The sequence below is a fragment of the Copadichromis virginalis genome, linkage group LG20 (genome assembly GCF_057382275.1).
Source record: "Copadichromis virginalis isolate Kocher_CV1m ecotype Utaka linkage group LG20, C_Virginalis_male_GT1.1, whole genome shotgun sequence".
Taxonomy (NCBI): Eukaryota; Metazoa; Chordata; class Actinopteri; order Cichliformes; family Cichlidae; genus Copadichromis; species Copadichromis virginalis.
In genome coordinates, this window is record NC_140637.1 from 32,377,630 (window position 1) to 32,393,564 (window position 15,935).

Here is a 15,935-nt window from a genome sequence, read left to right on the forward strand (position 1 = left end):
GCATCTTCACCTGCAAATACAGCAGAAGACTGAGGAAGTGTCCCCCTATAGATGTCGCTTATGCTTTCAACAGAACATTCTCTATGTTTTCTGGACATATGAGCAGTAAATGATGATTTCACAGAGAACATACTTTTACAACCAGTTACTGGACATGCCACAGGTCGCCCCTCCACTATATGCTGTGTTAACATAGCATAGCATAGCATCTTTATTTATAACGCACTTTACATCCAACAATGTTGACCAAAGTGCTACAAATATAAAACAGAGAGGAAACAGTTTAAATTACATATAAAATATCTTAAAATTAAAAATAATATGATCAATAAGAAACGTATTAAGAGACATCAACAAGTCCTGCTGTGCTAAAAGCCAAGGTAAATAAATATGTTTTAAGACGTGATTTAAAAACAGATAAGGAAGGTGCCTGTCTAACATGTAAAGGCAACTCATTCCACAATTTTGGTGCTGCCACAGCAAACGCCCGATCCCCTCTGAGCTTACGATTAGTCCTGGGCACGCTCAGGAGGAGCTGGTCTGCCGACCTGAGGGACCGGGAAGGTATGTATCAGAAATCAGAAATCAGAAATCAGAAAGGGGTTTATTGCCAAATGTTGAGCAGGTTTACAACATTAGGAAATTGCTGCGGTGCTTCAGTGCAAACATAGTGTCATAAATAGCACTTAAATAGACATGAAAAAATAAAAGTAGGAATAAGAATTAAAAGTGCTACGTAGAAAGATATGTGCATGAGATATACATGAGATATATACATGAGAATAAGAATTAGAGTGCCACGTAGAAAGATATATACATGAGTGCAGGTGGTGATCAGTGCCAAACATGGAATGATGCAGTGACACAGCGTAGGGTCATGTGTTAGTGGTGGGAACAGTCATACGGTTATTGTTCATGTGTCCCACAGCAGAGGGGAAGAAACTGTTCTTATGGCGAGAGGTTCTGGTGCGAATGGACCGGAGCCTCCTGCCTGAGGGGAGCAGGTCAAACAGACTGTGTCCAGGGTGAGAAGGGTCAGCTGAGATCCGGGCTGCACGCCGCAATGTCCTGGAGGTGTACAGGTCCTGCAGAGATGGGAGTCTGCAGCCAATCACCTTCTCAGCAGAGCGCACAACACGCTGCAGTCTCTGTTTGTCCCTGATAGTGGCTCCAGCGTACCACACGGTGATGGAGGAGGTGAGGATGGACTCGATGATTGCGGTGTAGAACTGCATCATCGTCCGTGTTGGCAGGTTGAATTTCTTCAGCTGCCTCAGGAAGTACATCCTCTGCTGGGCTTTCTTGATGACGGAGGTGATGGTGGGCTCCCACTTCAGGTCCTGGGTGATGGTGGTACCCAGGAAGCGGAATGAGTCCACAGAGGTGATGGGGGTGTCAGTCAGGATGATGGGGGGGAGTGGGGCTGTGTGCTTCCTGAAGTCCACAATAATCTCCACTGTCTTCTGGGCATTCAGCACCAGGTTGTTGTGGCTGCACCAGGACACCAGACGTTCAGCCTCCCTCCTGTAGGCAGACTCATCCCCGTCCGAGATGAGCCCAATAACGGTGGTGTCATCTGCAAACTTGATTAGCTTGACAGACTGGTGGGTGGAGGTGCAGCAGTTGGTGTACAGGGAGAAGAGCAGAGGAGAAAGAACACAGCCCTGAGGGGAGCCGGTGCTGATGGTCCGGGAGTCCGAGACATTCTTTCCCAGCCTCACATGCTGCTTCCTGTCCGTCAGGAAGTCAGTGATCCACCGGCAGATGGGATCAGGCACATTCATCTGGGAAAGCTTGCCTCGGAGATGGTCTGGAAGGATGGTGTTGAAGGCAGAGCTGAAGTCCACAAACAGGATCCTGGCGTAGGTTCCTGGGGAGTCCAGATGCTGCAGGATGAAGTGTAGGGCCATGTTGATGGCGTCGTCTACAGACCTGTTGGCTCTATATGCAAACTGCAGGGGGTCCAGGAGGGGGGCCGTGAGGGTCTTGAGATGGGAGAGAACTAGGCGTTCAAATGACTTCATGACCACAGATGTCATGTCAGAGCCACGGGTATGGATGAAGAAGCTCAGAGAGGTACACAGGGGCAGCATTTGACAAACATTTAAAAACAAATAAAAGCAGCTTAAAATGGATCCTAAAATGCACGGGCAGCCAATGAAGTGAATATAAAACTGGGGTGATATGCTCGTATCTACGAGTGCCAGTTAAAAGGCGTGCAGCAGCATTCTGGACTAACTGCAGTCGAAAAACAGAAGATCGACTCACCCTAAAATAAAGAGAATTACAGTAATCCAGCCGAACGGTTACAAAAGCATGGATTACTGTTTCAAATTGCTGTCTCGTAAGAAAGTGCTTAATTTTGGCCAGTTGCCTCAGATGAAAGAAACTAGACCTTACAACCAACCCGATCTGGCTTTCAAACTTAAGCTCAGGATCCATTTTAAAACCCAGATTAACAATCTCTGGTTTACAGAATGATTTCAGGGATTGCAAATCAACACACGGAACAGCAGTGGAGGCAGGTCTGAACACCATTACTTCAGTTTTAGAATCATTAAGACAAAGAAAGTTTAGCGACAACCACGACTTGACGTCCTCCAGACATGTTTGTAAACGATTTACAGACGACCCATCTTTCTTTTTAAGAGGAGCATAAATCTGGCAGTCATCTGCATAATAGTGAAACGAGAGTCTGTGTTTTCTAAAAATTGAGCCCAATGGAAGTAAATAAAGTGAAAACAGGATAGGGCCCAGAATGGAACCCTGTGGTACTCCATGAGACAACGGAGCACGGGAGGACTCACAGTTTCCTAAGCGAACTGAAAAGGTTCGGTTTGTTAAGTAAGACCTGAACCATTTCAGAGCCACACCTGTTTTACCGACACACTGCTCCAAACATGAGATTAAAATTTCATGGTCTACAGTGTCAAATGCAGCAGTTAAATCGAGTAAAATAAGAATGACACTTTCACCAGAATCACATGATAAAAATATATCATTAAAAATTCTTAAAAGTGCTGATTCAGTGCTATGCATTGCTTTAAAACCAGATTGAAAAATCTCCTGAACATTTTGTGCATTCAAGTATGAGATCAATTGGTCATATACAATTTTTTCCAAGACTTTAGATAAAAAGGGCAGCTTAGATATTGGTCTAAAGTTCTCAACAGCGTTTGTATCTAGCCCAGGTTTCTTAAGAAGTGGTTGCACAATTGCATCTTTGAAATTCTTTGGAACCATACCTGAAGTAAGGCTGCTATTTAAAATGCAGCCTTACTTCAGGTAAGGTGTTAAGGTGTTAAGTGGGATATAAGTTCTTTCACTGTGTGAAATTGGCGCTCACAGAGTGTAGTGGCCAGTGTTGGGGAGTAACGGAATACATGTACCGCCGTTACGTATTTAAAATACAAAATATGAGTAACTGTATTCCGTTACAGTTACCGTTTAAAAAGGTGGTATTCAGAATACAGTTACTTTGTTGAAATACATGGATTACACTGTGGTACTTTCCTGTTTCATATTGTTGCGGGTCAGGACTGTTTGGGTTTTGTTTGACAGCTACGCTCTGTTGTTCCAGGCGGCAGCGTTATGGTTGCCATGGTTACAGGGCGACGCTCTCTCTCTCTCTGCGACTGTGTGTTTCCTGGGTGAGAGAGCGCCTTTTCGTTGTTGTTGTTGTTGTGCTAAGCTAACAGGCAGAATGCTACAAGCATAGCTCTAAAGAATGTAGCATCATGGGCAGTGTAGTCCGTGTTGCGGGGAGAATGGACTGCCATACACATTATGGGTCTGTGAGCGCGAGGAGGGAGAAAAAGGGAAGTGGAAAGGTACGAGTTGTCATCGAGCAAAAACGGGAGCTGGACGCATGTAAATATAATAATAACCACTGCAGCCAAGAAGAGTGCCTGACGAGCCCAGTTGTAAGTAAGCTATTAAGACTCGACTGTACACCGTGTTCGTGTTTTCCTCCGAAAACAATAAGTTCCGTTGGAGCAGTCTTTTAACGCCTCTCTGTCTCTCGCAAGAAAAGTTGACCCACACAACAAAGTAAAGCTATTTTTCGGCTACGAGCCGACAGGGACCCCGCCGTATTAGTCAGAGGTCCCTTTACTACAGTTCGGAGTCGCGGACCTTCAGTGATAGTAATAAATCACACAGCAATAGTACATTCATGTAGTTGTAAAAAGCATGATAATATATTAAGTAATCCAAAGTATTCAGAATACGTTACTGTCATTGAGTAACGTAACGGAATACGTTACAGAATACATTTTGGGGCATGTATTCTGTATTCTGTAATGGAATACATTTTAAAAGTAACCTTCCCAACACTGGTAGTGGCACATTTCAAGTCCGTAAAAATGGCGCTACCAGCAATAGGGGGTGCAGGTACATTGTGAACCTGATAGAAACGGGCTTTAAAGGCTGCGTAAGCATAAATGTACACCTGCATTCACTACCGACGCATTTGAAAAAATGATGGGGGTCGTTCCTGTGAACTCTACAATGCAGCACATAACCCCTCAACGTCTTCAGCGTTTTGTTGCAAAAAGAGCACGAAATCATTGTAGCTGTCGACAGCACATTTGCTTTAGGTTACTAACCTCCTATGACCTTTCAATAAGCACTGCTTGAAAACAGCATGGAAAAAATAGGACTAGCCTATTTCTCGGTCAGACGCCATTAATACTATTACTGGAAAACATACTCTCATGTATTTAAAGATAACAGAAAATGCAATGTTAGCTTACCAAAACTTTTGCTTGTGCTAAAATAGCTGAATATCTCAATGTATACACATCTCCACCACTCTGCTCGCAGACTGAGCGAGTAAAGGCACGAGCCGCCAAGCTTGCTACTCCCGCAATAATTTAAGTAGTCCAATCAAAGAACAGAAACAAACTCTCACGCTCAGTGATTTGCCAAGGTAGAGCTCGTGTAGTTTTAAATACTAACACACTTTGGGCAATTAAGAAAAAATAAATATTTGAGCAAATGATTAATTTAACTTTTACTAAATCTGGCTAAAATTGATTGAACATGGTGCAAAATTAAAGAAATGACTAACATGGAGGAGATGACCAGCTGTCTATTTGAAAGATAATCAGCCCAGCACAGACTCTAGTCTGGCCCACTGGCCAGCTTTGGAAATTTGGATTTTAACAAGTTTTGGATTTTTCTCCCACTGAAAAAGACCTTCCCCATAGCCATTCATACTACAGCAAAGTAATAACAACTAAATGAAAGAAAAGTTCCTGTCTTTTCACTGTCTATAAAAAAACAGGACATTTTCTATGAATCAACAAATCCTTTCTATTTTATAATTACATGACAGTCTGGCCAGTGGGCTGCCATAACTTTTAGGTCATTTTTAACATTTATTTATTACAGTTTAAGACTAAAGACTTATGCTGAATGATTTCATTTATTTACTACAGCAGTTTGTCTACTGTTGAAATTGTACTGTCATATAAAGATATCTCTGATAACTTCTTTACACTGACAGAAATTGTACTGGTCTGGCCCACTTAGAAAGTGGTCTGTATGTGACCAACATTGTAAATGAGTTTGAATGAATTTGTAAAATGTAATACAGATACTTTCTGAATTTAAAAGAAAATTAACAAACTATGTCATTTTAACATTATTTTGTTACTGTTTCAGTTGTATGTGTTGTCTTTTAAATTACAATTTTTTGGTGTTTATAAAAGAGTAAACTGTAAACTAGGGGAGGGTCTGTGCTGACGGACGTGGGTTACTGACCTGGTAGCCTGGCTGCCCCTGGGTGGGTCCGGGATGGGCGTGAGGTTCTGGGGGCGCTCTGTCTCTGGGCTGGGGCCCTGGCCGGACCTCGGGGGCTTGGGTCCTGGTTGGTGTGTTGCCGGGGTTGTGGGCGGGCGGGTGCATGGGGGCCCAGCCCTGGCGCGGGGTGCCGCCGGTGCATCGAGCCACCTGGGGGGCTCTTCAACTGGTGGGGGAGATTGTCACATCTTGCAGGAGCTCTCCTCTCTTCAGGAACTCTCTCTGCAGGAGGGGGAGATACAGGAGAGGTGGAGGAAGATCTCAGCCTGGGTGTTTATTGTCTTATGTAGTCTGGAAGATGAGTGGATGGTGGGGTGGGTGCAGTTTTCTCTGTGGTGGGGTTGGGTGGACTGTCCCGGGCTCTGTGGGGCCGGGTGGCGCTGCTGCACTGGGCCCCGGTCTGGATGGGCCTGGGCCCCCTTTCCCTGGCGGGTCGCGGAGTATGGGGGTGCCTACTGGGGTCAGCGGGGGAGCTGGCCCCAGGGAGGGGTCACTTGCCCCTCCCTTCCTTCCCTCCCCATCTCCAGCTGCCTCCCTCTTCCCGCTTCACCACAACCACCCACACATGCAGGGCCTTGGAGTAGGGGTATGTCACCAGGGTGCAGAGGAAGCTACCCCCCCCCCCCCCCCCCCGTCCCCTTCTGGCTGCCTCTGCCTCAATTTTATCTCACAACTTAGACATTCACATTACTCACACTCTCATTACACATACATATAGGATCTTGGGGGTGGGCACGATACACGGAATCCAAGTTACCATCAGGGTGTACACCTCACCCCTGGCGTCGTTGCCCACCTCTCAATTTTAAATACACTTAGTCATTGAGGGCTAGCAGGAGGGACTATGCGCTTACCTGCTGCTCTCTGGCAGGTAGCTCCATGCCCTCCTGGGTTTTAATTGCACCTTAGAACACACATGCATCAACACTACAATGAGCGGGTGGAGGGAGGTTTGGAGTCTTCTCCCACCCCCGTTCTCTGCGGCCTGCTGGAGCGGGGGGGCTAGGAGGAGGAGTTGGCCGTCCGACTGCAGTCTGGAGTGTGGGGCCTCCCTGCTGCTGCGGAGTCGGGGCGGTCTGCCTCTCCCCACCGCAGGGAAAAGGGTAACACCACCTGGGTCTGGGTGCAGTTCCCCCCCTCCAGGGGGCAAGGGTACCTAGACCCGGTTTGTAGAGTACGCTTGGGGAGTGTGATCGTGTGTACAGCGTCTCTTTATGTCTGTCTCCACGTTGGTTGAGTGTGGAGTAAGTGCATATGAGAGCATGAGGGTGGGAATGGATGTTTGTATCTGTGTGTGCCTGTATGTCTGTGTCTATATGTCAGGTTGGGTGTCAGGCGCCACCTCTCTGGGGACATCTCAGGCCCTCCAAGGTTTGGAGGCCTATCTCCCCCCACCACCACTTCCCCTGCCAGTGGCGGACTCCCTCAGACATCGGTGCGTTGGTGGTTCTTTGTGTCTGGGGATGGGCGTCCAGGTACACGCCGGCTCACTCCTTGGCGGCCGCTTATCAGGGCCTGGAACCTGGGGCTCGCTCGGGCCACTTCGGAGGTGGGGTGCCCCCGGCCTCTCGGCCTGGGGCTCGGTCACTCAGGCACAGCTGGCTGCCGGCGGAGCTCACGGGCGCGTCACTGCAACTCCCCCTGGCTTCTGCTCCGCGGCTGCTGGGTGAGCCCTCATCTGGGACTCTCCTCAGCTCTTTCTGGGACAGTGGCGCGGCTGCCCCTCTGTTGGTCTTCCTTGGTCTCTTGTGTTCTGAGGGCCTCTGGATGTCTGGAGTTTTGATCTCCTCCATACCTGCTTCATGCCCTGGAGGACGGGGCTGTGGCCCCCCCACACCCTCTAGCAGATCATTACATGAAGGAACCTTTTAAAAACAAGCGCGTCCATGCTCACAGGTGTACACACGGGTGATCACACCCACAAACTACACCCTTTTTGGCTCCTACCTCAAAGCACACTGTGTTCTGTTGATCTTATGTGCTGCACAATAATGTTTAATATTTAGTATTTACTGTTATATTCCCATATATCATTGTGATGTTGTTTATTCTATTACTCTTGTTCTCTTCTGCTTGTTTTCTTTTTTCTTTCTCAACAGGTGATCCAGGTGATCGATAGATGCATTTTTTTTTCCTTTTTTTGTTTTTTTATTTTTATTTTTTTCATTTTATTTTTTTTATTTATTTATTTTTTTCTGCCCATTCTGTTGGTTTTTGTTTTTTGCCCTTCTCCCCCGTCCCTCTTCTCAGCTGTTTCTCTTTCCCTCTTTCTTTCTCCCCTTCTTTCCTCCAGTCAAGTCTGTCCCGTATTCAGCAAGTGAAAATAAAATAAACAATAAAAGGTGAATCAAATGGACCATTATGGCAAGGCTGGGATGGTCAATTTGGTAAAGTAAATCCGTTGGGCATCTTTCTTTTCCTTTAGACAATAATTCTGATGCAAAAGAGCCAAACGGGACAGGCAAAAAAAAAAAAAAAAAGAGAACGAAAACAAGCCTGGTGGAGAAATAAAAAGACAAATGCAGGAGACGAGAGTGTTTATCTTCTTTTTTTTAATTCACAAAGTTTTGGTTCAACTGACATAAAAAAAAAGGAAATGAGCATTAATTTAAACATTTATCGTCACTTTTTTTCCCAAGCTTTATTTTCATTTTTAAATTGGAAAACAAACAAAAACAACAAAACAAAAACATTTATCATCACTTTATTTTGACCCTTATACTCTCCTCCTCTTTCTCACCCCGAGTTACTATTGAAAGGAAAGGAAAGGAAAGGAAAGGAAAGGAAAGGGAAGGAAAGGAAAGGAAGAGCAGAAAAGTAAACAAAGCAAGACTGAAGAAACATAGAAAGGAGAAAGTGAATGATAGGAAAGGAATGCACTTAAGAATCAAAAGAATAGGAAAAGAAAGAAAATGAAACCAAGTCAGGGGAGAGAAGAAAAATAAAGAGAAAAAAATATTGAAAGAAAACCAAATAGGAGACCAAATAAAGGAAAGGACAGAGGAAGCAGGATGCAGGCAACATAGAAAGGGGAAAAAAGGAGGATGAACTGAGCGCTCGACCCCTCAAGTGGCTTCAATTAAGAAAATTACAGAGAGATCGAAGGCGAAACCAGAGCTGTCAGCTGATTACAGGGCCAACCCTGTGCTGCAGACCCAGAAGTAACCCCAGCCTAAACCTGAACCCGGACCAGCCCGAGTCCCCCCTCTCGTTATTTTAGGCTCAGCATGCTCGGTGTGGAAACACTGAGTCTGCTGCTAACAGACCACATCAAACTCTCTCCGACTTCACTCATTTCAGCTGCTTTTATTTCAGTTTTATTTGCCCTAAATCATCCTCACGACGCCCTGAATGACACGGATCGCGTAGCCTCAGCTGGAGTTAGCTTCTATTAGCTTCTGATAGCTGACTTTAGATGGTTGATTTTAGTGTCTGATATAAAAATTATTGTTTTTACTGTTTTGATGCTTAACTTGATTATATGTCATTATAATAACCATTAATCAATGATTCCAGCATTTTTAGGGGTTTAAATGTGTGTCTGCTTTTAGGAGGGCGGCTGTGGCTCAAGTGGAGCGAGTCGTCTACCAAGTGGAAAGTCAGGGGGTTGATCCCGAAGTTTGTATCTTTGGGCGAGATATTGAACCCCTGATTGCCCCTGAAGCATCCAGTCTGAATGTGCGTGACAATTAGAAAGCACTCAGGCATAGATAAAAGCGCTCTGTGTGTGTGTGTGTGTATTATAGTATATAGGAAGATGATATATAAGTAACAGTCCATTCATCATTTTTCGTAGACAGTCGTCCAGTTGTGTCAAACCCAGAACGTCCACAGAAAAGCGCAGAGCAGCGGCGAGGTCATCCTTAGACTGTGAAGTGAACAGAAACCATCAGAGAGATGACTAATCAGAGAAAAGAACACTGTGGTGTGCTCGGTACGATAAAGGAGTCCTGGAAGAATGACCCTGAAGACAATCACAAGGTCTTTTCTTCAGAATTATGTGAAGAACCCTCTCCAGGAAGTAGACAGATCTTTGTCCATGTCTTTTATGAAGGGAAGTCTCCACCTAATAAAGTACAAAGGTGAAAACTAGTGACAAAATAAAACAAAAAGTTAAATAACTACATTTTCATGTTTGGGTCAGGCTGGCCGGTTCTGTCCCTCCTCTCCCTCTGGGTGGCTCTGGGAGGGATCATTTCGGGCTCTGCCTTTGGGCAGGTCTCATTCAGAGGCTGCTACGACCCAGCTATGGTGATGGATCTCTGCTTGATCGTTACCTCCACTCTGGGGAGCTTTGTAGCCAGAAAACTCTTACCTGTGGAGGAGTTTCCAGTCACTGGTCAAGTCCAGCCCTTCATCCAGCACCACAAACTTTCCTTTCACCTGTAGACTCTGCCCGCCCTCTTGCAAGTACCATGATCATCGTCTGTCTTTGGACATCAAACCCGCTCGGACGTCCGGCGCTCTCTTTTGTTCCTGGCCACCCGGCTCACTCATATTTACATCGCTTGTTGTAAATAAACTCCATAAATCTGCCTAAAGCCGTCTGGGTTTACTTCCTAGGTTCAGTTAAAAAAGAAAAAGAAAGAAAAGCGTCATGACACAAATAATTGAATAAATCTGTGGTGCTTACATCTCACATTTAAAATCTTATCAATACCCATCCCTATCCACAAGTGTCTATACTGACATGAAGATGCTGTTTGCACAGTTGCCGCTGGAGGTCAAAGTCAAGTCAAAGTCAAAGTCAACTTTATTTGTCAATTCTACCACATGTACAGGACATACAGAGAATAGAAATTTCGTTACTCTCAAACCCTAGATGAAATAGCAAAAGAACATTTAAATATAAGAGAGTGATTAAGAAATGCAAGTAAAATAATTAAAAAGTAAAAATTTAAATAAATACAATACAATTATACCAAGAAAGCTATACAATATACAATATACAATATTCAAGTAAGGGTAAATGACATTGAGTGTAAACCAGGCAGAGTAGTGCAAATAGGCAAATAGTGCAAATGGAGATTTAGTAATGTACGGTAAGAGATAGTGTAACAACAAAGTCTTATGAGGTAATGGCAGTCCAATGCTCCACAAGGTGACTGGTAACTGGTGCAGGCCAGTGAGTGAATCAGAGAGAGTGTGTGTGTGTGTGTGTGTGTGTGTGTGTGTGTGTGTGTGTGTGACAGAGTTCAGTGAGACCATGGAGGAGAAGAGGGGAGAGGGGGCAGAATCGGGAGGGAGTTAAGCTTCCTGACAGCCTGATGGATGAAGCTGTCCTTCAGTCTGCTGGTCCTGGCCTGGAGACTCCGCAGTCTCCTCCCTGACGGCAGCAGCTTGAAGAAGCTTTGCATTGGGTGCGTGGGATCAGCCGCTATGCAAAGGGCTTTTTTAGTCAGACGGGTGCTGTAAATGTCCTGGAGGGAGGGGAGAGAGACACCAATGATCCTCTCTGCAGCTCTCACTATGCGTTGGAGGGTTCTATGACAGGACGCATTGCAGGTTCCAAACCACACAGTGATGCAGCTCGACAGGATGCTCTCGATGGTGCCTCTGTAGAAAGTGTGCATGATGGGGGCTGGTGCTCCTGCTCTTCTTAGTTTGCGGAGAAAGAAGAGACGCTGCTGTGATTTCTTGGCCAGTGCTGTGGTGTTGTACGTCCAGGAGAGATCCTCTGTGATGTTCTGTGATGTTCAGCAGAGGTCTCTGCTGTACCCATTTTGACTTAAACTGGCTCACATAAAGGACTCCCTTGTAGCGCTACTGTTAAGTTTGGAGACAGAGCATGCATAAAGACTGTTAAAGGATGAGAAGACCGCTGTAGTTCTGCTGCTGGGAGCCAGGTAACCACTGCTGGGAAACTGAGAGTATTGTATTAGTGATCAAACTATAAAAACAATCCTAAACACAAAATTAAAGAAACATACAAACAGATCATGTCACAGCATAACGTTAGTGAACTCCCAGTTTACCAATAAAGCCTGTGGCCAGTAGCAGCCACCACAGCACTAGAAACAAAAAAGGAAAAACTACTACTATGTGAATCTCAACAATTAATTTGCAAAACAAGCAAATGAAAGCTGAAACTATCATAGAACATACAGCAGTCAGTTCTCTGCCTGCAAACAAACAGAATACTGTTATACTGTTTATAAGAATGGCACGGTGGTTAGCACTGTTGCCTCACAGCAAGAAGGTCCTGAGTTCAATTCCACCATCAGGCCGGGGTCTTTCTGTGTGGAGTTTGCATGTTCTCCCCATGTTTGCGTGGGTTCTCTCCAGGTACTCTGGCTTCCTCCCACCGTCCAAAGACATGCAGCTTGTGGGGATAGGTTAATTGGATAATCCAAATTGCCACTAGGTATGAATGTGAATGGTTGTCTGTCCCTGTGTGTTGGCCCTGCGACAGACTGGCGAACTGTCCAGGGTGTACCCTGCCTCTCGCCCTATGACAGCTGGGATAGGCTCCAGCGCCCCCCGCAACCCTGAAAAGGATAAGCGGAAGCAAATGGATGGATGGATGGATTTAAAAACCAAAAATGTGGTGCCTCAGTAACAAAAGCCATGAACACAACACAAGGGCTAATAGTGCCTGTCACACGTGGTACAAAAACAGGAAACATAACCCTCTCCCTGTGCGTGGTTGGCTCAAGATGCTATCTGTGAAATCTGTTTTAAGCCAGCTGCTGTGTGCCAGCCTTAGAAATGAAATTTAACCAAGCCAGCAACAAAAGTCATTTTTTAATGAAAAAAAGAACAAAAGAATTCATATGAATGTTAGTCCAATAAAAATCATCTGAAAGACCTGAACATAATTGAACTTCCTTTAATTTATTGAGCAATAAAGCACAGTGGTTGTCACTGTTGCCTCACAGCAAGAAGGTCCTGAGTTCAATTCCACCATCAGGCGGGGGTCTTTCTGTGTGGGGTTTGCATGTTCTCCTTGTGTTTGTGTGGATTCTCCCGACTTCCTTCCACCGTCCAAAGACATGCACTTAGTTAGGAGTGAATGTGAGTGCGAATGATTGTCTCTTTATATGTGTTAGCACTGCGACAGACTGGTGACCTGTCCAGGGTGTTCCCTGTCTCTCACCTTAAGACAGCTGACATAGTTTCCAGCCCCCCAGGGACCCTGAAAAGGATAAACTGTAGAGAATTGATGGATGGAGTAATAAATTATTTGCAGATTGCACTCTGAAGCTACACAATGAAACTACTAAACAATGTAAAGAAAGGAAGTGGTCTAGATATATGCAGTGACAGAGATGAAGGCACATCGCATGAAAAGGAATCAGAAAGGTTTTATGAAAACAGAATTTTGACTAGATAAAGTAACATGGTGTGAACATGGTAACAAATGGACTGGTATTTAGAGGAAACAAAATAAATAATATGAGAGTAAAGAAAGAATGTCAGGAAATGAACAGATGCAAAGTTGAAAACTTTTCTGTGGAAAGATGAATTGTGATGTGAAATTCATTTTGGAAAAGATGGATGCCACGTGCTCTGGACTAAAGAGTAGGGAGACCATCCAGCTTATCATCAGTGCTCAGTTCAAAATCCTGCATGTCTGACTGTATCAGAGTTTGTGAGTGCCTATGAAACCGCTAGATCTGACATTCATTTTGCACATGTTGTATCTCTCGGCACCATCAGTGCTCTAAGCTATTTACAGTACAGATTTTTAGGACAACATGTGCTCCCATTCTCATATCTTTTTTTCAGAAGTCACAAAGTCTCAAGGACATTAAACCACAAGCATAATTTGAAGTATGATTTTAGAAGTTCACAAAACACTAGAGATCTTTGTGTCAGTTATTCAATACATTTTTACATGCATTTTTTAGAATACATTGATTTACAAACCAAAGCCACAGTGGGTTCACCAGACCTACAAACATTTGCTGTAACAAAAACCATTGACTGGGCACCACTGCTAACAGAAAATATGATAATTTGCATGAACACAGGAAACATTTGTCTTCTTGTGCTGTTGTGGTTGCCCCAGAAAGGGTATCCGGTGTGAGATGATGCCAAATCAAACAGCACCTACAAACGTGACTGACTGTATTAAATTTAGTACAGTAGCATTAATCTGCCTCCTGCAGATCTGCCTTTTTCTCGGTAACACCATCTCCAAACCATACATCACAGCAGGTCTCACTGCCATCTTGTAAACTTTCACTTGTTCTGCCACAAATCACCCCTGGCAGTCATCTCCACTCACTCCACCCTGCTTGCATTCTTTTTCTTCTTTGAACTGGAGGGTTATGAATTCACATTTATAACTAGGCGAAACAAAGGAGGAGGAGGAGTGGCCTTGTATGTGGACAAATCTTTGAAATTTAATGTGGTGGAAAAGATGACGATGGTGATTGATAATGTACTAGAATGTATTACAGTTGAAATTTGTAAAGAAAAAAGTAAAAATGTAATCATTAGCTGTATATACAGAGCTCCAGGTAGTACACAGCAAATCCAGCATGTCCAAATTAACACTGTCGGATTTGATTTCAACACTATTAAAGTGTCTATATGGGTCCACACCAGAAAGTGTTAATTTAACTCTTTTTGGAGAGTTGGTACGTTAACTCTGATTTAGTGTTAAACACCAAATCTGTCTGGAGTTGATAATTTAACACTTGGTGTTAAGAGTTTATATATTAACTCTCAAAGAGTATTTTAGTTTAACTACGTAAGAGTTATCTTCTAATTCATTCTAAAAAGTGGGAATTTTACTGTTCTGAACTTCTAGAAATTTCTTTTGGAAATAAACATTTACTAAAAAGATGCAATGGTTTTTGAAAAACATTTATTCTGAACTGTGCACCTCAATTTCAAAACATTTTCTGAAAGATGTAACAGTATACATGTTCTCACTTTCATTAGAATTTTGTTTATCAAAAGGTCTGACATGGTAAATGCAAATAACAGCATTCTCATCACTTATTTCTTCAATACAATATGCATGTCCTTCATTCATCCCTTTGTGGAACTTCAACGCACTTCTGCTCTCCCCCATATTCCATCTTCACAAGCATATCCTGTGTGGAGATTGAATAAAAATTAGTTGACACTAATTAATGGCACAAATAATCCAGTAAACAATTGCAGCACAGTAAAAAAAAAAAAAAAAAAAAAGGGAATCCTCTTTGAGCCATTACTTGTGTAAAGTATTTTCCCAAAAGACAAGGACACAGGCAACAGGTAATACTGAACTAAATGTAAAACCTCAACCTTTTTCATTTTTACCTAAACCGTGTGCACAAAACTCTGGAGGGATCTATGCTAACGTAGAATCCAGTCAGGACGTCTGCTACTGCTGTTTGCTCGTTTATTTTTTATTTTTTATGGGCGATCGTTTTCAGGCTTCAAGTAGCACCATTATACCAACATTTCACATTCTAGACATTGTTTTAGGTGTATTTGACCAAAAGTTTGACTGAAAATTCACATGCAAGCTTTTTTTCATGGCTGTGGTATTTGCCCGCAAACAATACCTTTCAGCTAGCTAAAACAGAATATTATGCTATCAGCGAGCAACATGGCTAATGCCTTTCACACAGCTTTGTCTCAACTCCAAAGAGCCACAGAAGTAAAAGCTCATAATAATAATTGAAACAATCTTTGAAAAAATGACTTACCAAGCATGGCAAACAACTCAAATATGTAGAGCAAAATGTTCTGAAACGGCTTCACTTCAGCTTCGATTGGAGCCGTGCTGGGGGCGGAGTCTGTGAATTTACTCTGTTGGTGTCATAGCCCCTCTAGGAGTTCAGAGTTAAGAGGTCAAGAGTTAATGTTTCCATTGTAACACCTCCAGATTTGACAGAGAAACACTCATTTTTAACACTCGATTTTAACTACTATCATTTTACACCTCAGAGTTACATTAAAAGAATGTGACTCTGCTTAGAGTAAAATTAACTCTACTTTTGCAAAAAGACTATTAACACCAAAACATTTAACACTTTTGAATTTGCTGTGTAGTATTGAGACATTTAAAGACTGGATAGAAGAAACATTTATTGAACTAGCTCACAAAAAAGTTTTCATTTGTGGAGACTTCAATATTGATTTGCTAAACCCAAATAAACATAAAACCACTGAGGAATTTATAAACACAA

General features: G+C 43.5%; 1 long non-coding RNA gene across 1 annotated transcript; it reads right to left on the reverse strand.

Annotated features, from left to right (window-relative positions):
* Positions 1-14,391: 14,391 nt before the first annotated feature.
* LOC146685202 (uncharacterized) lies at positions 14,392-15,624 on the reverse strand. Its single transcript, XR_014917192.1, has 2 exons — positions 15,453-15,624; positions 14,392-14,852 (listed from the first exon to the last, which is right to left on the reverse strand). It is a non-coding gene; the product is annotated as an uncharacterized LOC146685202 (long non-coding RNA).
* Positions 15,625-15,935: the final 311 nt, after the last annotated feature.